Here is a 24476-nt window from a genome sequence, read left to right on the forward strand (position 1 = left end):
GCTGGCATCTCCTGACTCAACCTTTTTCTTCCCAGAATTCTCCTCTCTGCTTATCCAGCCTATACTTCCTGCCTGGCTACTGGCCATTCAACGTTTTGTTTATCAACCAAATCAAAGCAACACATTCACGGCATACAGAACATCCCACAGCAATAGAGCTAATTGTATTATTCCAAAGAACATTGGGCTGATTTTGATATGAGCATTTGTCAGTTATTACTTGGAAAGGAGAGTGAGGAACCACAAATTACCAATCCTGCTAGAGACTCCAATCATGGTTCCATTTAGTGAAAAGATGGATTTCTCTTGAATATTCTACATAAAAATGTTTTTCCACCAAGCCACCAGTTAAAGGAAAAAGATCAGCATGTAGCAGAGGCTAGTCATGGAAGATGGGTTTCATAACTCACAGTGAAGATGCTTGGGAGAGAATAAGTGCAAGAAAACAAGCATCTCACTGTATAAAGGTAGAACAGGAAAGAATCCATTAAAGCAGCTTTTGTCTTATATACTGATAAGACAAAACACAATTGTGGATAGTCAATTCTTAGTAACAAAGAACATTTATTGAGAGGTGAGGCCAAAGAAACTGAAGTTAGTTGCTAACGTAACTATCAAATTTTGCAATAGTGATGTCATAAAAACCTGTGTTGTATAATCATTTTAAAGATCAAATTTCAAAGGTATTTTAAGCTTTATTTTCTTTGGGCCAAATTATAAAAACACTAAGCTTATGAAACAATGTGATTATAAACCTGTGAGGCAGATTTTCTTATATTAAAATCTAATATTTTATGATAACTAATCATATGCAATTACCATCACTTCTTTATGAATAAAGATTATTTTAAGCTATTTTTAATTTAATTACTTTAGGCACGAAGAATAAACCTTTTGACTTTATCACCATTACACCTTTATCTTCTAATAATTTCTAGGACAAATGTAAAAATATTAATTATTAATATTTGTATTTTATTTTATGATTATCAATCTCATATACACTCAAATTAGTCATTTTATGTATTATAATGTATTCAATTCTCTACTTTTCAGAATTGATTTAATTCAGTTATTTTAAGAGTACAGGTAATACTACATACATCTGATGTTTCAAGTGCAGATTAGAAAATATTTTAATGTAGTGCTTCATATCTCTTTGATTTAGTATGTTTTAATGTTTCCAATTAAATAAATTTCCAGGATTAATAGAAAAAGTAGAATGTGTATCACAAGTGTGAGTATCTCTTACATTTTCTTCATGTCACCATGGTAACAGTCAAGTGAGTTGGCTATTTGGAGAGCATCAGTACTGGCAGGCCTTTTTCTATACTGTCCAGTTAATGTTTGTCAGAAAACTTGTTGTATGTATTGACGTAGATTCCTGGTTAAGCCAGGGGCTATAATTTTTGAGAACTAGAGTCCATTTAGAGTTGGATATTTTGGGGGTAAGGTGAGTCACTTTGCCACTTCAGTTCATTCTAAACTAAAGAACTTGACTTCCAGATAAATTAGTTTCAGGTATCTGGGGATAGATGAGAAAATTGGATTGTGCACTATCCTGATAGAACTGATAATGAAAATTTTGGTTAATTTTTTTTTAACATTTCATTCCTCAACATAGTCTTCTACTATCTCAGTAAAATTTTAGTAATTGGTAGTGGATGCTTAAAGTGCCTTTATGGTAAACACAGAGGGCTAAGTTAATTGTCAAGCTGAAATTCTCATATAATAAGCACTGGGCACAGAAGATCTTGGCTCCTAATGCACTGAGAGCTTCTGCATTGTGAGGACTCAAACTGAATGAGGAGAATTTGACTTCTTTGGAACACGTTAAATTCTGCCTTTATGCAAAACATAAATACGCCTAAATATTCCACTATTTATAACACAATTAGAATGATTATTAGCATCTTCCTTTTTCATAATCACCTTATTTATTTAAAAATATGCATTTTTAATAAATTTTCATGAGAGAATACCCAAGTTGTCTTTATGTTGACACATTGAAAACCTAACTCCTCCTATTTATTCAGAAGGTTAAAGGAGATTTGTAGCTAGAGTTTTCCTGCCTGGCCCACAGTCAGGGCAAATCTCTCTCACCTGCCAGTCCCACAGCCACTCAGACCCGACCAAGTAAACACAGAGACTTATATTGGTTACAAACTGTATGGCCGTGGCAGGCTTCTTGCTAACTGTTCTTACAGTTTAAATTAATTCATTTCCATAAACCTATCCCTTGCCACATGGCTCGTGGCTTACCAGGATCTTCACATGCAGCTTGTCATGGTGGCGGCTGGCAGTGTCTCTCTGACTCAGCCTTCCACTTCCCAGCTTTATTCTCCTCCTTGCCCTGCCTATACTTCCTGCCTAGCCAACGGCCAATCAGTGTTTTATTGCTTAATTAGCAACACAATTGCCATACATCCCACAGCAGAGATTCCTACAGTCTGCTCAAAAAATAATTTTTTTAAACACTTTTTATTCATTTTATATACCAACCACAGATCCTCCTCTCATCCCTCCTCCTGCTTCCCCCAAACCTTGCCTTCTCCCACCTACTGACCCACCCCTCATCCCCTCCTCCAAAAGGTTAAGTTTTCCCTTGCAGAGACAGCTCAGCTTGGTACATTCAGTTGAGGCAAGACCAAGCCCCTCCCCATGCATCAAAGGTGAGCAAGGTATACGACCATAGGTAGTGGGATCCAGAAAGCCAGCTCATGCACCAGGGATAGATCCTGATCCCACTACAAGGGGCCCCTCAAACAGACCCAGCTACACAACTGTGTCCCCTATGTGGAGGGTCTAATCCAGTCCCGTGCAGGTTCTAAAGCTGTCCTTCTAAACTGCATGAGTTCCTATGAGCTTGGTTAAGTTGTCTCTGTAGATTTCCCCATCATGATCTTGACCTCCTCCCCTTGCTCATATATCATCCTGAGTGAGGTAACCTAGACTCAGAAAGACAAACATGGTATGTACTCACACAGAAGTGAATACTAAATGTAAAGCAAAGGATAATCAGACTACAACCCACAGCTCCAGAGAATCTAGGAAACAAGGAGGACCCTAAGAGGGACCTATGGATCACCTTGGGAAGGGGAAACAGAGGGGAACTCCATGAGTAAACTGGGGATGAGGGTGGGGCAATAGAGGGGAGGGGATGGGGGCTGAGAACATGAGGGAATGGGATGGTCGAACTGAAAGAGGGATGGAGTGGGAGACTAATGAAAGAGATATCTTGATAGAGGGAGACATTATAGGGTTGGGCAGAAACCTGGTGCTAGGGAAATTCCCAGTAATCTACAAGGATGACACCAAATTAGACTACTAGTAATAGTGGTGAGTGTGCCTGATAATCAGATTGGTGAATACCCTAACTATCATCATAGAGCCTTCATCCAGTAACTGACAGAAGCAGATGCAGAGTTCCACAACCAAGCACCAGGCTCAGCTCTGGGAGTCCAGTCAAAGAGAGGGAAAAAGGTAGTTTTAAAAAGTCATAAAATCTAGGTTGTTAGTCATACAAGCTAATACAAGTGGAAGAAGTTAATGACATAGACCAAAACAAATAGCAAGGGAACTAAAATAAATAAATTGTTGCTAGGAAAGTATTTCTGATAAGCTTAAATGGATTTGATGTCTTACTAGAAAACAATATTTTAAGATAAATTAATTTATTAAAGCTTTTTGATTTGTAAATGTTGATGAATGCTACTTTCTAAATTTCATATGTAACCTTATTAAATCAGAAATTACCTACATTAACTTCAGAAACTATGATAATTATAAAAAGTTTTGAACATTGTTTGTAGAGCTGGGTTTTTAAATCATGATTAAAAGCCTTATGTTTCTCAGTCTTTCTGTGACAGGCCTTAGAAAGAAACTGACCCATCCTGAGTCACCTTCCCAAGCTTTACACTGGAGCTAGAATTCTATGATTGGTGACTTTGTCAGAATAATGTGGAGTAGCTGTAATCGCAAGATAATTGAGGCTAAGCAAATAATTGTACACAATTTATTCTTACCGTTTATTTTATGTCCTTTCACTGATATATACACCCATAATTTTCCCCTATGTATATATTCAATTTCCAAAGGATTCTTGTTCATAAAAAGGACTCAGTTTTTGTTGAAAAACTCCATACTAGTTGTTAAAAAGAAGTGGTCTGAATCAATGTGCATCTAAAGGCTACAAAGGCCAGTGACATGAGGCTTCTTTATGTGTGGTGTCTTCAGGGCATCATGGATTTATGAAGGCTCAGAGTTAAAACAAAATCACTCCCCAAAATCATGTGTGATGGAAACAAAGAGGAAAGACTAAAAGTCTTGTCCTGTCTGCCAATCTGAAGCTTTCCAAGAAGCTAATTTTATAGTCCATTAGTCACAACTTATGAATTAGTGTAAATCCTGACCTGGGGCCACCATTCCTTTTAAGCAGAATAGAAAAGAAAATGTAATGGTTGGAATTTTTGCCTAATCAGAGATATTTTTTTTTTTACCCTTAGGGACTTGCTATTAATGAGGCTATAATATTCCAGTTGCCCTCTTATTGCTGTGCTCTGCATATTTTAAGCCATTGGTAATTTGGACAAGAGCTTTTCTATTTCTTTGTTAATTGATCTGAGACAGTCCCTTGATTTCCATGGTTGGTAGCATGTATGTAGAATGCATGGGTAGCATGCAAGAAATAGTATACAGCTGACATGATAGGTACACTTCCTGTGTCATTGCTCAGCGTCCTTCACATGTGCCGTGCATACCTGATTCTGCAAAGGGGCTGTGCTTCCCTTCTCAGTCAGATGAACGAGAAGAGGTGTGCTTCATATTGCCATCTGAGAGTGCACAATCACCTGCTAGACCAGGGATCAGTCTACCATCACTATCAACAGTAACAAGACAGAATTCATTCTTCAAAGTGTCTGCATGGCTTTCTGAACACAGTCACACTGTTAAAGCCATTTTCCCTAGTCAAGATTCCCTTCAATTTGCATGAGTGTCACCTTGTAAACAGTAGTATAAGGATAAAGCATAGGAGCTCTCTTTCTTCTCTAAGAGAAGCACATTATTTTCTGTAATAGAAGGTACAAGTCTGACAATTTTCTAGAGCTTTGAGAATCTGGGGGTCTCCAGAAGTTCTTAGTACTGTTCCATAATATTTTTTACCCAGGAACCCCTTGTCAACAAAAGCAGCAATCCTTATAAGCAGCCTTTCCATATGGTGTTTAGCAACCACAGCTTTATGTGATGAGATTTCCTTGCTCTAGTCACAAAACGTCTCTAAGTGAGGCAAGAAGTTCAAACAGTTGTTCACTGTTACTTCTGAACCTTTAAACACTTGAGATCTTCTTTATCTTATTGATGAGTTTTTTTTCAAAGAATGTTTCATCTCTTATATATTTGTATTTATTTGTCTATCTCAAGCTACTGAATCTTACAAAGTTATCAAAGAGTAGATTACAGAGAGTGATTAGTTTCAAGATTACTACACAAATACATAGAGTAACTCTGTAACACGAATCTTAAAAGGTCTTATTAATAAAAACAAACCCGGAGCCAGGTATTGGGGTGAACACTGAATGATTAGAGAAACAGAACAAGCCACATCCAACCTTATCACACCAATTCCTCAGCTGATCTTGTTTCCGCAAACTGGAAGCCTCTGTGTCCTCATCTGAATGGATCTCAGCTGAACTGCTGCTAAAAGCCTAAAAGCTTAAAAAGCCTAGTTCTTGGTCCTCATGCCTTATATACCTTTCTGCTTCCTGGTATTATATCCTGAGATTAAAGGTGTGTGTCACCATGCCTGGTGGTTTCCAATGTGGCCTTGAACCCATCTGGATCTCTGCTTCCCAAGTGATAGGATTAAAGGTGTGAGTGCCACCATTTTCTGGCCTCTATGTCTGTCTAGTGGCTGTTCTGTTCTCTGATCCAAGATAAGTTTATTAGGGTGCACAATATATTGGGGACACAATATCACCACATAACTCTGTAACTTGGTCTCATCTAGAAAATTAGTGGATTCTTCAACTTCAGTCTGTTTGGTACCTTGATATCAAATTTCAAATACCTTAAACTTATCCCTAACAGCTTCTGGTATCAGTCTTTGTGGATCAGGGTATTTAATTATCAACAATACACCAATTTCTACATAATTTAACAAAAAGGTCAACAAAGAAAAGTTAAATGGAGTTTAGGAATTGTGAATTTCAGGAAACAAATCTTATTTTCATATAATGTCTCAAGAATGACATAAATCAGGGAGATTTGAACAGCTCAGCAGTGGGAAATTTGGGAGCATCAGTTTTCAATAATGGGACAAAGTGTCCAGAAATCTTTTCTGACTTGAAGTATGATCTTGTCTGAAAGGTGAGAGGATTGGTAGAATCCTCAGAAACATCAGGAACAGACATCAATTTTCCCTAAATAATTACAGGTAAAACACTAGACTATTATGTGTTTCTCCCAGACATATTTCTGTTTCTTCCTTTGAGAATCTGGGTCTCTGCAGATGGTCTTACTATTCCCAGGTAGAAAAGATAATGCAATGGAATCCCCAGAGCTTTTCTATTTCTGGGAGAGTTTCTTTCATTGACTAGAATGATATTTATGGTTTAAAAAATTACATATATTTATGTTTGTTTGCCTGTGGAATAGAAGCACGTGCCAGGCTGGCACAGGGAGATCAAAGGATAACAAGTGGGAGTTCATCTCTTCTTTCTACCTTTATAGTTGTTGGGGACCAAACTCAGGTTATCAGCCTTGGTGGCAAGTGCCTTTACTCACTGTGACATTTCACTGGCACTTATTAGAATTCTTCAAATGTAATTTTCAAATATATTATGGTGTCCATTGAATCTTTAATAAATATTTGAAACAGGAAAACTAAAGTTTGTGGACATGGGAACAAAATACTAATTTTTTCCAATCAAGATTGTGATAATATAAGCAAACATTATTTATAGGAACATTGAGGTCTGGGCATTACTATTTAAATAATTTTTTAATTACACTAGCCTATTTATAAAATATATAAACTAGGTAAACAGTCTAGTTTTAATTATCATTCTCCTTAATAACAAATGTATGACTACACTAGAGAGACTGTTGTGAAACTATTGAATGAAAGAAGTCTTACACAGCCAAGGTGTCCAAATGCATTATAATAAATATCATGCTATATATAAATTTGTGTTTCCCAATCCTCAGTAACAACGATATTTATCATTTATGCAGAAACACATATTCATGGCTCCTACGGTCAAGACTGTGAAAAGTACTGGAAGTCTAATTGCACTGGGATAAGACATTTGCTCTTTCCTGTATGGTGTTATACTGTCAAGAGGGATTGCATGATCACATAGTGTGGATATCTTCAGGTTTTATAGGGATTTCAATCCCATTATGTCCACAGAAGAACCCATCACTTTTCTCTTTAAATCATAGTCCTAACTAGATTCTAGCCCTTGAATTAAGTATAACAGCATTCATCTGCACTTAGAAGCCAAAAATTATAATACCTTATTTCATTTATGGCAAAACATTGTATTCCAGTAAGATTAAATCCATTTAAGCTTATAAAACTATCTTCCTAATTTAAACATGTGTGGCTTTCTCCACCTTTGCTACATGTTTTTGTAAAGGTCCCTAATATGTTCACTTGTATTAGATAGGTCTTGTTTATATAATTACCTAAAAGTTTTATTTCGTCCTATGTCTATCTTCTGCCTCTCTCTCTCTCTCTCTCTCTCTCTCTCTCTCTCTCTCTCTCTCTCTCTCTCTCTCTCTCTCGTGTATGTGTGAGCACGTACACATGTGCAGCTTTGTGTCTGGGAGGCTGTTCGGCTCAACTCATGGAATTCAGTTCTCTCCTTTCACCATATGGATTCAAGGGACTGAACTTTGGCTATTAGGCTTGGCAGCAAGTGCCCTTTCACACTGAGCAATCTCACTGGGCAATCCACATCATCCTAATGCACGTGTACACATACATATATTCTCACACATATACTTGAATTTCATTTACACACAAACATGCACATATAAGCACACACATACACACATGCTTGCTACATTTTCCCATATCCTCTTGATCACTCTCTTAGTATACTTTCTGACTGAAATATTTCTGTTGGTGGGTTCACCATTGTCTTGATTACCAGAAAATATTCAAATATGGTGTAAGGTATAGAGGTATATAAACTGGCATGTGATTTGTTTTCGGTTTCTCTCTTTTATTCAGTAGGCAATTTCATTCCCCCTACTTTGCTCAACGCCTTTGCCCCAGCATTATTGGAATGTTCATGGACTCCAGATGGCAGCTTGAGTGCTTTTTCATTTTGTGATCTCTGTGAGAGGCATTTCTTCTAACAGTGATTTTACTTTCTCTGTTCTTTCCTTGCACACTTTTCACAACTGTGTCTTTCCTTGTGAACTATTTCCTGCCTATCACACTCATCCTGGTTGCAAGTGAACTGTAGAAGAACAATACATGTAAGCATGCACTTAATATCACTATTGCTATCTCTGTTTTATTAGAATGAAAAAGTTGTGTTCCTGAACAGCTTCTGAGATGCTCTAGAGTGAGGACTGTCTTCAGTTTACCTGTGCCCTTAAGGCTCTGCATTGGCCACAGCTTTATATAATGTTTAGTAAACTTTTATTTTACTAGACCAGTAGCCAACTTTCCTAAAGTCAAGATACAAAATACATAGACAAAGAAACTAGGTACAAAAAAAAATAACCAAATAGTCCAATTAAAAATGGGGTATAGATATAAACAGAAAATTTTCAATGGACTCAAACTCAAATGACTGAAAAACCACTTAAATAAATATTCAACATCCTTAGTCATCAGAGAGATGCAAATCAAAACTACTTTGAGATTTTATCTTATACCAGTCAGAATGGCTAAGATCAATGGCACAAGGGACAACTCATGCTAGCAAGGATATGGACCAAGGGAAACACTTCTCCACTGCTGGTGGGAGTGCAAACTTGTACAGCCACTATGGAAATTAATATGGCAATTCCTTAGAAAGATGGGAATCCATGTACCTCGAGATCCAGCTCTACTACTATTGGACATGTACCCTCCAAAAGAACACTTGCTCAAATATGTTCATAGTTGGTCTATTCACAATAGTTAGAAATTGTGAATATCTAGATTTTCCTCAAAAGAAGAATAGATAAAGAAAATGTGGTACATTTACACAATGGAGTGCTACTTACTACAGCTATTAAAAAATGAAATAATAAAAATTTCAGGGAAATTGAAAAACAAACAAACAAATCATCCACAGTAAGGTAACCCAGACCCAGAAGATAAATGTGGGCAATTGTTTATGTATGGATATTAGCTATTAAGTAAATGATAAGAAAGCTACAATCTGTGTAACCAGAATATTAAGCATAGAGCAAAAGACTAGGGAATACACATGGATCTTCCTGGCAGGTAGAAATAAAATAAATTTTGAGGGTGAACTGTGGTGGGTGGGTGGTGGGTGGGATGGCTGGAACAGAAGGATTGAGCAAGAGTTGGAGGGGATGTGGGGAGAGATAACTAGAACTGAGGGACATTTCAGGGATGGCATGGAAAACTACTGCAGTAGAAACTTTGTAAAACATGTGAAGATAATCATAATGAAGTCTCCAAATAATAGGGATGATGAATCCCAACTCTCCATCTCTTGTCACCAAATGAAACTTCTGGCATTGTATGAGATTGGGTTACCTTCAACTGAGTTACTGGCCAAAGGGGTCACATGAAAATCCCCAAACAAACCAGTCTATTGCTAAGACATTATGTTGCTCTCCACAAACTGACAGCAAGGCCCTATGGCTACAGACAAAAACCATACAACTCACTGAATACAGAGAGGTGGAGATGGTACCTAGTTAGAACCTATATTCTAGTCCTTTGATATGGGAAGGTACTCTGTAGGCTACCACAAGAGAAATGTAACCACCAGTCCAGTCACAACACCTTTGATCTACAATGCTGTCATGCCTGAAAAATATGTTAGGGCAGTGGGGGCAGAAAGCTTGTGTGAGTATGCAACCAATAACTGCTTTGACTTAAGGCTCATTCCACAAGAAGGGATCCACACTCAACACTTGAGTGACCAAGAACCACAGACTAGATAGCCCAGAGACCTGGGGATAAAACACTACCCAATCTTAAAAAACATAGTGACAAAATGACTCCTAATGATATTCTGCTATACTCATAGATTAGTATGTTATTCAACCATCATCAGAAAACCTTCCTTCTACAGCAGATAGAAACAAACACATATACCCACAGCCAGACATTATATAGAGAGAAGAGAGAGGGGGGAGGGGAAGGAGAGAGAGAGAGAGAGAGAGAGAGAGAGAGAGAGAGAGAGAGAGAGAGAGAGAGAGAGAGTTTGAAACATTCAGTTCTAAATGGGATATTTCCATCAAATTCCTCCCCTCAGAGCTTAGGGAACCCCACAGAAGAGGGTGCGGAGGCAGAAAGACTGTAAGAGCCAGAGAGGATGGAGGACACCAGTCGAAGTCCTCCAAATCAACTGAGCAAAGCTCATATGAACTCACAAAAACTCAAGCTGCAAGTACAGGGCCTTCACTGCTCTGTACCAGGTAATCTGTATATATATATTAGAGCTTTCAGTTTAATGTTTTTATGGGACTCCTGAGTGTATAATAGTAGATCTGTGATTCTTGTCCTTCTATTAGGCTCTTTTTCTTATGCTGGTTTGCCTTGTCCAACCTCAATGTGATTTTTGTTTTATCTTATGCCTTATTTAGGGTTTTTATTGCAGTGAAGAGAGACCATGACTATAGCAACTCTATTAAAAAAACATTTAATTGGGTGGCTTACAGTTCAGAGATTTAATATATTATCATGGTGGGACATGGTATCTTGCAGGCAAATATGGTGCTGAAGAAGGAGCTGAGACTTCTACATCTTGCAGGACACTGGAAGTGTCTTGTGCATATACAAGACCTCAACACCCACCTCCACAGTGACACACTTCCTCCAACAAGGTCTTACCTACTCTAAGAAAGCTACATCTTCTAATAGTGTCATTCCTTTTGGGGACCATTTTCTTTCAAACCACCATATCTTATATTTTATTTTGTTGTTGTCTCTTATTAACCTCTTCTATCATAATGAGAAACAGAAAAAGAGTGGATCCAGACTGGAGGATATGTGTGGGTCAATTGAGAGGAGTAGAGGGAGGAGAAACTGTAATCTAGATATATTGTATGAGAAAAGAATCTATTTTCAATAATGGGAGGAAATAAATAAATAAATAAATAAATAAATAAATAAATAAATAAATAAATGTTGGTTTTCAAAGTGAGCACCAAAGCAATCATGAATTCAACGTTTCAGAGGGAAGATTATAAATACTCAGCCCTCTCCCAAATATCAGCAGTGACAGATAAGGAAATTGGCATGAATGAAAACTTCGTTTAGATTTAATTGACTTAAAAAAATTCTATTACATTAAAATATACATAAATCACACAAAATTCTGACTTCCAACTACCCTACTCTACTCTAGCAATATGTTAGAAATATACGATATGTACATTTTCTCCCATATATTACTCAAGAAAAATAAATGGTCTGACCTTGGATTTATCTCTTTTAAAAATAAGATTTATTTAACTTATATTAAGGACATCTAAACCTTTGTCACACAAAGAAAGATGACCTTGGCTCACCCTCCAAAAGTTAGCAGTAAAATGAATGAACATAAAATAGTGCACTTATTTTGAAGCATGGTCTTATCTGTTAAGATAAAGAGGACACATTAAGTACTTTGGTAAAAGATATATTCAGCTATCAAGTATACTTTTATGTATCCTTGAACATTCATCTTACCAAAATGAAAGGAAACTTCTAATCAAAACTGATCCATCTGAAGTTGGGCCCAGCAGGAAGTTGTATGTGCTTTGACTAAAGAATTGGCAGGGTACCAGGTACCTCACATCCTAACTCCTGTCCAGACACAATGCAAACAAATTTTCAGCTGTGGTTTCAAAAATGATTCAGTTCTTTTGCAAAGTATTTTCTTCTTGAAAGCTTAAGAAACATGAACTTCATAACTCAAAGGGCCTTATTGAGACAGGAAAATGATACATTTTTGATCTTTTATTTTTTCGAATGCAGAACTTGTAAGAAATAAAGAAAGATCAAGTGAAAGAGTGAGTACACCCTTGTGAATGTTGTTCGGTTTTTCATTCAAACTCAGTAGTGTGTATGTCAAGTTGGAATACATTGAGACTCAAAGCTTAGCTTTCTTTCAAATCATCAGTAATAGTCACCAGGCATCTCTGTTTTATCAGGTAATGACTCCATATATTAGTTCATTCAGCAAATATAGACAGGCAGAGTCTGAGGTACTATGATAAAAGCAAAGCCTTTTCCCTTAATAAGGGGCTACCTTGCTACTGGATGAAAAGGACTATTTCAACAAAAGCTTGATTACATAGGTTTACAATAATTTCTCTGACCCCAAAAAAGAGCCATAGAATGGCAGAAGGGACCATAATTCAATGCTGAAGTCACCTTAGCATTAAAATATTCCCATCCTTTGCTGTATCTATGAAAGGACCAATCCTTGAAGGCTGTGGTTTATTTCCTTGTTTGCTTTTAAGTTCAATAATAGTTGAAGATGTGCCCTTGGAGCAAAGGAAAACAATTTATTACATTTAAAAATTTTAAGATACAGGTGAAAAAAATTATTGCAGCAAAATCCTTGGGAGGCTGGTGGAGACAAATCCCTGAACAATATAAGTTAATAGAAGAATGGTAAAATTTACAGAAATGTGTTATGGTCTAGTTATTAGGATTGTTGATGGGAAGATGAGCTCATTCTAGTTTGATGGCTCCTGTGATTTGCATTGGTCTTCTTTAATGAGAGTATAAGGTCTTTTATTGATATTGTATTTTCTGAAACATTTACATTTAAGTTTTATAATACATGGAAAAAGTACATTCCTGGCATAGATATCAACTGGGCTTAACCTGATGCTGTTGGGATTTACTCCTCAGTTTTAAATGCTTTGTGCTTTACTGAATCCTATAAAGGTTAAGGATTCCCCTAAGAAGATATAGTTATTTTAAGAATTCATTTCTTATCAAAAAAGAATTTAAAAACTTTGAGGCTATTAAAAGCAATTCAAATACTCTTCACTAAGGAAGAGTACACCAATTATTTACCCAATACTAAATGGTCAGCCTTGGAAACAGACACATGTTGTGTGTGTGTGTGTGTGTGTGTGTGTGTGTGTGTGTGTGTGTGTGTAACATTATATAGACTAAGTAGGTCATATTTACATATTTATATACATACATATATGTTAACAATTAGAGAAAAAGAGTTCATGAATTTGAAAGAGAGTGGCAGTGTTATGTAGTAAGGGCTGGAGGGGGGGAAAGGAAGGGGAAAATGAGATAATTAAATACTAATCACAAAGATTTTAATCAAAACAAAAACAAAACAAAAATTAAAATTACATGTTTCAGAAGCCTTTGAAACACAATCCCAGTAGTATATTAAAATATTTCTCATAATTACTTCATCTGGTTTGCAATCAGGTCTCCATCTATTTTTTAATAACTTGAATTATGGTTTTCTTTTCTTTTTATGTGCATTTGTGATGATTGTCTATGTGCTTTATCTCTCTGTGTACATGTAGTAGCCAGAGATTGACTCCAGGAATATCTTACATACTTCCACATGTGGCACTATTCCCCAAGAATTAAAGGCAGATCATGCAAATGAGCAGACATAGGTTAGAAGTTACAGTGTTGGCAATTGTAGGTAGAAGTTTCAGTGACTAGATATGGAGTGGAGAAATAGCCTTTATTTCTCAGGCAGGCCAGTGTGCCAAATCCATGTTCTAATTTAGTCCAGAGATACTCAAGAGAGAATCAGCCTATCACTTTTCTATTCCTCCGTGAAACATTCAGTAATATCTCCTTCAATTCCGTTATGCTAAACTCACTACTTGATATTTAGTGTAGTCCCTTCTCTCTTATGTAGAGATGATCTGGAAAGAGAGTTCAGCAGTGAAGATGATTTTCCTTATTGATAAGTTACATCTTTCCTCCAGGATGACATGCAGTCGAAGAAGAAACACATCTTGAGATTTTCCGGGTCTGGTTAGATTTTTCCCAGAGGAGCAACCACCTCTTCAGTCTACCAGCTCCATGTTGTGTGATCTAGGATGCAGAAATTTGAGCTGGATAGAGATTTCTTTAATTTGATAAAGGATTGTTCTCTGCTGTTTTTTTTTTCTTTGTTGTTTTTTGTTTGTTTGTTTGTTTGTTTTGGCACTGAATGCCAAAATAGTATGCTTCATTTTCTTGTGATTTTCAAAAATTAAAGATTGTAGACTTGATTTCTGAGAAACTGCATGTAATTTAAGCCTTTTTTATATTAGTGTTCACTGTAATTTATTCCTTCCGTAACAACTTATATAATGTACTGTGGGAAAAGTTTTGTGATATAACTTTAATCAAGACAACATAAAAGTTAAGAGGCTTAAAATAAAATTCACTTTCTTGTAATTACACCAGGCATAGACAATGTGGACCTCATCATCCTCTTTGAAGACAGTCAATAATTATATCAATTCAAACAACCTCTGATAAATTTGAAATATATTTCTTGGTGAAAAGAAAATTAGATACCAGTTCCTAATTTGATAGACAGCCTCTGTCCTGCCTTCTTAAAACCCAGGGTGACCTTGCAAAGCATAGTGACAAATTTCAAGCAGAAAGTGTTATAGAAGCTTACCTGTGTGATAATGATGAGTTTTACCTGAAGGCTTATCATTCTTCTCAGCAATGGGGATGACATTGCTCCATTTGAAACGCATCTATATTGAGATGACAAAACATGGCAAAATGTTGGTTCCAGAGAGAGTCTCAGTAATTGCTCTGACCCCAAAGGTAAAATGTCAGCAGCACAAGACAGCCACAGAGCAGAAACTGTGCCTCCAAGCAGAAGCCACCCTTTCATCAGAATGTAACCATCTCTCTCTATGCCCTTTCCTGTGATCACTGCAGTAGCTCAATCTCACTTTTATAGTTCTAAATAATGTAAATCATCATCAGCCACACTTAGTATGAAGAATGGAAGTACAATTAGTCACTGCTTTACTGCCTCCCTGAGTGTACAAGAGCAGAGAATAACCTTGTGATATTCATAATAGATGTAGTAATGTCATGGAGCTACTAAGACAGGAAACTTAAAAGGGAAAGAGAAGCCTTGGCTTGAAGCTTCTTATTTTATTCAATACAATTTATTTCTTCATGGCCTAGGTACTGAGGATTATCTAAAAACAAGATATAAGTATACTTCTTAACAAAAAATTTCCAGTTGTTCCTAAATTTTGATGCCAAATGGAAGCATACAGGTAGTGGATTGATTACTTTTTTAATGGTCTGCATCTCCACCCAGAACATTCTATATCTTCATAGAAGATGTGCTTCATTATTTTTAAAGAATTAAATTTATGGTCCCAATCTATCCATCTACCATGCTTGTAGAGTGAAACTCTTTAAGGCCATCATGACATAGAATATAAGCTTAGAGTTCAGAAATGTTGGGATAACTCCGTTGTGTGCATAAGTTCAAAATGCAGAGCAAAAGCATTTATCAAATCCTGTTCATCCTGTGTTTTTACTAGACATAAATACATGCACACACATACATACCCACTTACAATAAAGTTTAGTTAATAAGTTAATTATAGTAAATATTAATAGTGGACATATTATACTACTGAGCCATTATAAAAATATGCTGCAAAAAGTCAGGTGAACATGCTCCCTCACAAAAGCTCTTATTGTGCTCTTAATTTTCTGCTTATGGGAAGCACTATAGTTCCTTTGAGCATATTTAAATATCATCACCCAACACTCCTGTGCATTGAGGGTACTTGTTAAATGGCTAATCTTAGTATATATACTGCAAAACCATCAGTGTTGACTTACTAGCTTGTAGGACTCCTCAGTGAATAATAGAAAGGTAAGACATTGTTATAGTTGGGCTTCTATTTCTGTGATAAAACATATGAAAATCAAGATGAGGAAGGAAAGAGTCTATTTCATATGACAGGTTATGATTCATCATCAAAAGAAGTATACAGGGCAAGAACTTGAACCAGAATCCACAGAGAAGCATGCTTATTGGTTTGACCCTCCGGCCTGCTTGGGTACATTTCTTCATCCCCCTGCCTCACCTGGCCAAGGTGGGAAGGGCCTTCCTACATCAATTAGCAATTATGAAGCTGGATTATAGGTCTGATCACATGTCAGTCTCATCTAGGCAATTCCTCAGTTGACGTTCCTTCTTCCCAGGGGACTTCAGTTTGCATCAACTTGACAATTATATTAACCAGGGCAGCCATGTAGTAAGTGCATTTTTTCTGGAAAAATAGTGATCCTTATCTCAAACCAAACAGAGTATATTTAAACTGCCATGTAGCTCAGAACTGTGTTTACTTTAAATTTTTAAATTATTTCTATAATTTCCTACTTCATTTTTAAAACATTGTTGACTGAGTTTCCTTAAACCATAGAAAGTTAAACAATAGATAAGTGGAAATATTTTATATTTACACTGGAGAATACTTTAGTCTTTGTTAACTTCATACTGAATGCTCCTCTTAGCCACACTCAGAGCAATTAACATCTTTTGCACATATTCATCCATCCTAGTTAGGCATTTACCCTTCTGAGAACATAGATCATGCCCATTCTCCCCAAGCCTAGATCATGAGGCATTCTGCTGATTCTCCAGCTGAGATCCATTTGTCTGTCTTATTCAATAAGATTTTGAATTATTTAATACAATTTCTACTTTTCTTGGACTCTAATTAAATTTTTCGTTGTCAGATTCTCCCAAGATAAGCATTCCTGTGTTATTCCTGTCTTCTCACCCCCAGATTGGGCTCATCCCAAACTCACATGCTTTTGTCATTTATTGTCTGTGTTTATAACATGACCCCATCTTATAGCTATGTGGCCTGGAAATAAGGGTCTTCAGTGTATAAAAAGATGGAAAACGAAGAGTTTGAGTGAATATATAGTACTATGACTACCACACCAAATTAAATATAAAACTAAATATTTATTAGCACCATATGCTGAGATATTATTCACAAAGGAACAGCCTCAAATCACTGTGTAGACTCCAAACTGCTCTAATACTTTTTATATTAGAGTTGCCTTATGATAAATGTTTATCACTTTTGTAGTCATAAGAAATTTGAATTAATAAGACAATAACAGTAATGCTTCCAAACATTTTAAAACTTGTATCATCTGAAATACTTCACATTTATTAATTTAAATTGCCTAGCCTGAGGGTGATTTACTAATTCATATGCTAATTAAATATAACATGAGTTTTTATTAGCAGTGGGTTGAAAATAGATTGAAATCACACCAGGGTTTGAATATCAGGTACCAGTTATAATTTGCTTAGCTTGTCTGGGCCACCGTTTTCTTTGTCATAAAGTAGAAACTTTTTCAGATTATTAAGACTTAAAAAGATCATATATATATATGTATATATATATATAATTTTATAAAATTTGCACTGAAATGTTTTATGAACTTCATGTTGTTTAGTTCCCTTTTAATGCCATCTTAGTCTAGACCACTTGCTTACTGGCTTTGTCTTCCAATATTATTTGTGCTGGAATTCTTGCTTTTAGAATAATCCTGTATGCCATGGAGGAGTTTGATAAGACAAAATTGTATAGAAACTTATTTTACTGTGTATGATCGCTTGACACACTTCTGGTGGTTTCTTCACTGTGTATCTCCTCCATGTATGCAACCCCAATTCATTTTCCACAACCTAGTCTTTCTAGTGTTCTCTACTGGGCCACAGCTAATGTGACATCATTTCTCTTATAAGTAAAATTGGTCAGGAATTATTCATCCAACCCTGTTTATACATATAGAAATACTTCATATGCAATTCCTTGGGATTTGATAGATATTTCATGGGAAATATACACAGACTCACTTGCCATTTTATTTTTTTTATTTTATATTTGGGCCTCAATTTCCTCTCCTTCCTCTCCTTTCAGTCCCTTTCCATCAGCCCCCACCTGTTACCACCCCCAATCCACTCCTCCTATGTTTCTGTTCAGAAAAGGGACAGTCTTCTATAGATATCAAGAAAACATGGCATATGAAGTTGTAGTAAAACTAAGCACCGTCTCATGTATTAAGGCTGGGAAAGGTGATCCAGTGTGAGGAATAGGGTCCCCAAAACTAGTAAGAGTCAGGGACAGCCTCTGCTCCCACTGTTAGGAGTTCTACAAGAGGAACAAGCTGCATCACTATAACATATATGTGGGCTGCCTAGGTCAGTCCCATGCAGGCTCTGCAGTTGTTGGCTCAGTTTCTATGAGCCCCTATGAGCACAGGTTAGTTGGTTATGGATTTTATCGTTGTGTCCTTGACCCTTCTGGATCTCACAACCTTTTTCTCCCCCTCTTCTGCAGGATTCCCTGAGCTGTGCCTAATGTTAGGCTGTCAGTCTGCATCTGTTTCCATCAGTTCCTGGATGTACCTCTTTGATGAAAATTGGGCTAGGCACCAATCTAGGTGTATAGAGTAATATTGTTGGACATCATTACATTGACATTTTCCCCTCCAATCATGTTTGATTCTATTCTAGATTGCTGTATCATTCAACCTGTGGGTGGTGCTCCAGGCCTGGGAGTGGTGGGCTTACTCTGCAGGCATGGGTTTTAGGCTAGACAGGTCATTGGTTTGGCCTCAATCTCTAGGCGACTCTTACTCCATCACAACCCATAGGCAGGACAAACTGTAAGTGGAAGGTTATGTGGCTGTGTTGTTTTTCTCACACCCTCCACTTAACATCTTGACTGTTCAGGCAAGGAGATAGCCAGTTCAGGCTACATATCTGCTATTTCTAGGAGTCTTAGCTGGGATCATCTTTGTAGATTCCTGGGAGATTGCTTTGGGCCAGGTTTTTACCTAACCCTGAAATTCCCTCCCCTTCCAGTAGTCTCTTTCAGTACTCTCCCCTTCTCTCCTCCCACAACCTGATCACTCGTGTTCCTATCCCCACCTGCCTGCAGTCCACCCATGAAATCTCTTCTATTTCCCTTTCCCAGGGAGATCTGGGTTTTCCCCCTTGAGTCCTCCTTGTGACCTAGTCTCTTTGAGTCTGTGGACTGTAGCATAATTATCCTTTATTTTTGCAGCTAGTACTTACTTACATGTGAATACATACCATGTTTGTCTTTCTGAGTCTGGGCTACCTCACTCAGGATGATTATTTTCTAGTTCCTTCCATTTGCCTTCAAATTTCATGATGTTCTTATTTTTAACAGTTGAGTAATACATCACTGTGTAAATGTATCACATTTTTCTTTATCTATTTCTCAGTTGAGGCACATCTAGGTTGCTTCCAGGTTCTGGATATTATAAACAAAGATATTATGAACATAGTCGAGAAAGTATAATCAAAAAGGAGTCAAACTATAATTATTTCCAGAGGATATGCTAGCATATATAAGCAACCCAAAAAAAACTGCCATGGAACTCCTATAGCTGATAAACATCTTTAGTTAAGTGGCTAGATAAAGGATTAACTCAAAAAATTTAGTAGTCCTTCCATAAACATATGATAAAGGAGCTGAGAAAGAAATCAAGGAATCAACACCTTTCACAATAGCCTCAAATAGTATAAAATATCTTAGTGTAAATTTAACCAAGCAAGTGAAAGACCTATATGACAAGAACTTCAAATCTTTGAAGAAATTGAAGAAGTTATCAGAAGATGAAAATATCCCCCATGCTCATGGGTTGGTAGGATTAATGTAGCCAAAATGGCCATCCTACAAAAGCAATCTACAGATTCAATGCAATCTTCATTAAAATCCCAACACTCTTCTTTACAGAACTTGAAAGAACAATATTGAAAAACAAAAAACCCAAAATAGCTAAAACAGTCCTGTACAATAAAAGAACATCTAGAGGTAACACCATTCCTGACTTCAACCTCTACAGAGGTATAGAATTAAAAACCACATGATATTAGCATAAAAACAGATAGTTAGATCAATGATATAGAATCAAAGACCCAGACATAAACCCACATACCTAAGGACATCTGATTTTCGAAAAAGAAGCCAACATTATACAATGGATAAAAAGAAAGAATCTTCAATAAATGGTGCTAGCATTACTGGATGGATGCAAATAGAGCTACATGTACCCTCCTGAAAAAAAAAAAAAAAACTCAACTCCAAGTGGATCGAAGACCTCAACATAAATCCAAATACATTGAACCTGATAGAAGACAAAGTGGTAAATAACCTGGAACACATTGGCACAGCAAATAACTTCCTGAACAGGACACCAATAGTGCAGCCACTAAGCTCAATAATAAGCAAGACCTCATGAAACTGAAAAGTTTCTGTAAGGCAAAAGACACCATCAACTGGACAAAATAGCAGCCTGCAGAATAGGAAAAGAACTTCACTAACCCCATATCTGACAGAGGGATGATTTCCAAATTAAATAAAAACTCAAGAAGTAGACATCAACAAACCAAATAATCCAATTAAAAAAAGGGGTACAGATATAAAAAGAGAATTCTCAAAAGAAAACTATCAAGTGGCCTAGAAACACTTAAAGAAATGTCCAACATCCTTAGTCATCAGAGGAATGCAAATCACAATGACTCTGAGATTCCATCTTACACCTGTCATAATAGCTAAGATTAAAAAAAAAAACACAAAGTGACAGCTCATGCTGGAGAGGATGTGGAACAAGGGGAATCCTTGTCTGTTGCTGGTAGGAGTGCAAACCTGTACATCCACTTTAGAAATCAGTATGATGGTTTCCCAGCAAATCGGGAATCAATCTACCACAGGACTCTGATATACTACTCTTGGGCATATACACAAAAGATGCTCAGTCATATCATTTACCATTTTATACTTCTGAATATAGCTATAGAGTTTTGAAAACCAAATTCAGGTCTGAGCATTCGGCTCAGTAGGTACAGAACTGTGCATACAAATATGTAGACCTGAGTTCAGATCCCCAGAACCTATGTAAAATTGTCTGTGATAGCATGAACCTGTAAAACTATGTGACATTAAGTAGAACACATAACCATTTAACTTTTTAATCTATAATAGAAACATAGTTTATATGAAGGATTTGCAAATCCAGCATTTATAAATTCATATTGAAAAATACTACACTTCAAATTGAACTGTGTATAAGGAGAACCAGATAAAAACAAGAGAAAAGCGAAAAATCTCAAACTTATCATCCTTGCTTCAAGCAGAACACTTTGACCTTCATAGTTATGTAACATATCAGTTCCAGAGTAAAACCTCATTTAGAGAGGGTTACCATACTGTTGGTAAAATAGGCACAATATCAATAAAGAATAATAACAATGTATATAGTAGAAAACGCTCCTTTGTACAATAATATCCAATCTTTATTCCTGAAATATATGATTGTTACTTTTTAAAGAAAAAATAATTTTTGTAGATGCAATTAAATAAAAGATCTTGGAATGGCCAGGTTATCCTAGATTACCCCAACATGTACATCCTTATGAAAGGGATACAAAGATACTGGGTTGTGAGAGAAAGGTGACTTGAGGATGGAACAGAAAAAAATTGAAGATGCTTGTATTAATGGCTTATATGATTTAAATAAAAAGAGTTGATTATCAGATGTTGTGTATAGCTATATGCAAGAGGAGGAGAGCAAATTATGTCCAGTAAGGAACCTGTGCTGACACTGTGACACTGGCTAAGGAACACTGCTGTTTTCTTGCAAGTCTCCCTGACTTGAATAATTTTTTACAGCAGCTTTAGAAAGTTAATTGGATACTGGTCATGACCACTAGTGAAATCCAACTCTATTCAATTGTCAAAAGGTAAAATTAAATCCTGTAAAATTACAGAATCAATCAAGGATACAAAATCCATTAGCTGGTATTAAAATTTCATCAAAATTTTGGGTTTTAGTTCTTGGAGTTTTAATTGAATATTTATGTAAATGTATGCATTGTAAGTATTGTTACCAATGACTTCAATAAAAATAAACTAATAGAAAAGATAAAAAAGATTTTTTTCCCTCCCATCTAGGTAAGTTTTTGGTTATATCATGTTGTTTAATTTTTTCTCTTGAGATTTAGTCTATTAAAGCCTGTAACTTAAGTAGACACCTGTATTTCAAATTTAAAAAGTTAGCAGAGCTTTGAATTCTTAGATTTCTGAAGGTAAAGTAGAGGGGTGGAAATTAGCTTTAGCTAGGTGATATGCTGATGACAAACAAAAGAGAATTTTAAAGAGAAGAAAAATAACTTAATTTGATGCTTCTGGTAGACAAAATCAATGGTAACTGAAAATGTAGGATAGAAATTACTGTTCTATGCCAATGCATTTAAGGCTCCTTCCCACTTTCTCTTCTTTTAGGTTCATTATAACTGGATTTATGTTGAGGTCTTTGACTCTCTTGGAGTTGAATTTTGTGTATGACAGTAGATATGGATCTATTTGCATTCTTTTACATGTCAACATCCCGTTATACCAGCACCATGTTTTTCCATTGTAAAATTTTGGCTTCTTTGTGAAAAATCAGGTGTTCATAGGAGTGTAGACTTACATCAGGATTTTCAATTCAATTCCATTGATCCACATGTCTGTTTTTATGCCAATACTAAGCTGTTTTTATTACTGTTACTCTATAGTAGAACTTGACGTCAGGGATGGTGATGCCTCCTTAAGTTCCTTTATTGTACAGGATTGTTTTGGCTATCTTGGGTTTTTTACTTTTCCATAAGAGTTGAGTATTGTTCTTTCCAGGTCTGTGAAGCATGTGTTGGGATTTTGATGGGGATTGCATTGAATCTGTAGCTTGCTTTTGGTAAGATTGCCATTTTTACTATATTGATCCTAACTACACAAGAGCATGGGAGATCTCTCCATTTTTTCTGATATCTTCTTCAATTTCTTTCTTCCAAGACATAAGTTCTTATCATATAGGTCTTTTATTTGTTTGGCTAGAGTTACCCCAAGATATTTTATGTTATTTGTGGCTATTGTAAAGGGTGGTGTTTCTATTATTTCTTTCTCAGCCCATTTATTATTTGTATATAGGAGGGCTACTGATTAGCACAGACACTGAAAGCAACAATTAATAAATGGGACCTCTTGAAACTGACAAATGTAGCTAGAGTTTTCCTGCCTGGCCCACAGTCAGGACAAATCTCTCTCACCTGCCAGTCCCACGGCCGCTCAGACCCGACCAAGTAAACACAGAGACTTATATTGGTTACAAACTGTGTGACCGTGGCAGGCTTCTTGCTAACTGTTCTTACAGCTTAAATTAATCCATTTCTATAAATCTATACCTTTCCACATGGCTTACCGGCATCTTCACATGCTGTTTATCATCATGGCAGCTGGCAGTGTCTCTCTGACTCAGCCTTCCACTTCCCAGCTTTAATCTCCTCCTTGTCCTGCCTATACTTCCTGCCTAGCCACTGGCCAATCAGTGATTTATTTATTGACCAATCAGAGCAACACATTTGCCATACAGAACATCCCACAGCAGACAAACTTTTGTAAGACAAAATGGCAACCTACAGAATGAGATAAGATTTTCACAAACCCTACATCAGACAAAGGGCTGATTGCCAAAATATGTAAAAATTCAATAAACATCAAAATACCAGATATTCCAATTAAAAAAATAGGCTAGAGAGCTTAACAGAGAATTCTCAACAGAAGCATCTTAAATTGCTGAAAGACATATAAGTGATTGCTTAACATCCTCAGCCATCAGGGAAATGCAAATTAAAATGTCTCTGAAATACTATCTTACACCTGTCAGAATGGCTAAGATCAAAAACACTGATGACAGACTATGCTGGAGAGGATGTGGAGCAAGGGGAACACTCCTCCACTGCTGGTGGGAGTGCAAATTTGTACAGCCCCTTTGGAAATCAGTATTGTGGTTTCTCAGAAAATTGAGAATCAATCTACCTCAAGACTCAGCAATATCACTTTTGGGCTTATACCCAAACGATGCTCCATCATACCAAAAGGACACTTGCTCAACTATGTTCATAGCAGCATTATTTATAATAGCCAGAACCTGGAAATAACCTAGATGCTCCTCAACCAAAAAACAGATAAAGAAAATGTGGTACATTTACACAATGGAGTACTACACAGTAGTAAAAAATAATGACATTATGACATTTTCAGGCAAATGGATGTAACTAGAAAAAATCATCCTGAGTAAGGTAACTCAGACTCAGAAAGATGAGTACAAACCTTCATCCAGTAACTAATGGAAGCACATGCAGAAATCCACAGCGAAGCACTGGGCTGAGCTCCTGGAATCCAGTTGAAGACAGGGAGGAGGGATTATATGAGAAAGG

The 24476-nt window shown here is 36.5% G+C and overlaps 1 long non-coding RNA gene across 1 annotated transcript in view; it reads left to right on the forward strand.

Moving 5' to 3' along the window:
• Positions 1-3399: 3399 nt before the first annotated feature.
• The window catches only part of LOC131912736 (uncharacterized), a 46769-nt gene continuing 25692 nt past the window's right edge, over positions 3400-24476 (forward strand). The window contains exon 1 of the long non-coding RNA XR_009379700.1: positions 3400-3483. This is a non-coding gene — a long non-coding RNA (uncharacterized LOC131912736). The remainder of the gene's footprint in view (positions 3484-24476) is intronic.

The sequence above is a fragment of the Peromyscus eremicus genome, chromosome 6, assembly GCF_949786415.1.
Source record: "Peromyscus eremicus chromosome 6, PerEre_H2_v1, whole genome shotgun sequence".
In the NCBI taxonomy this organism is placed as follows: Eukaryota; Metazoa; Chordata; class Mammalia; order Rodentia; family Cricetidae; genus Peromyscus; species Peromyscus eremicus.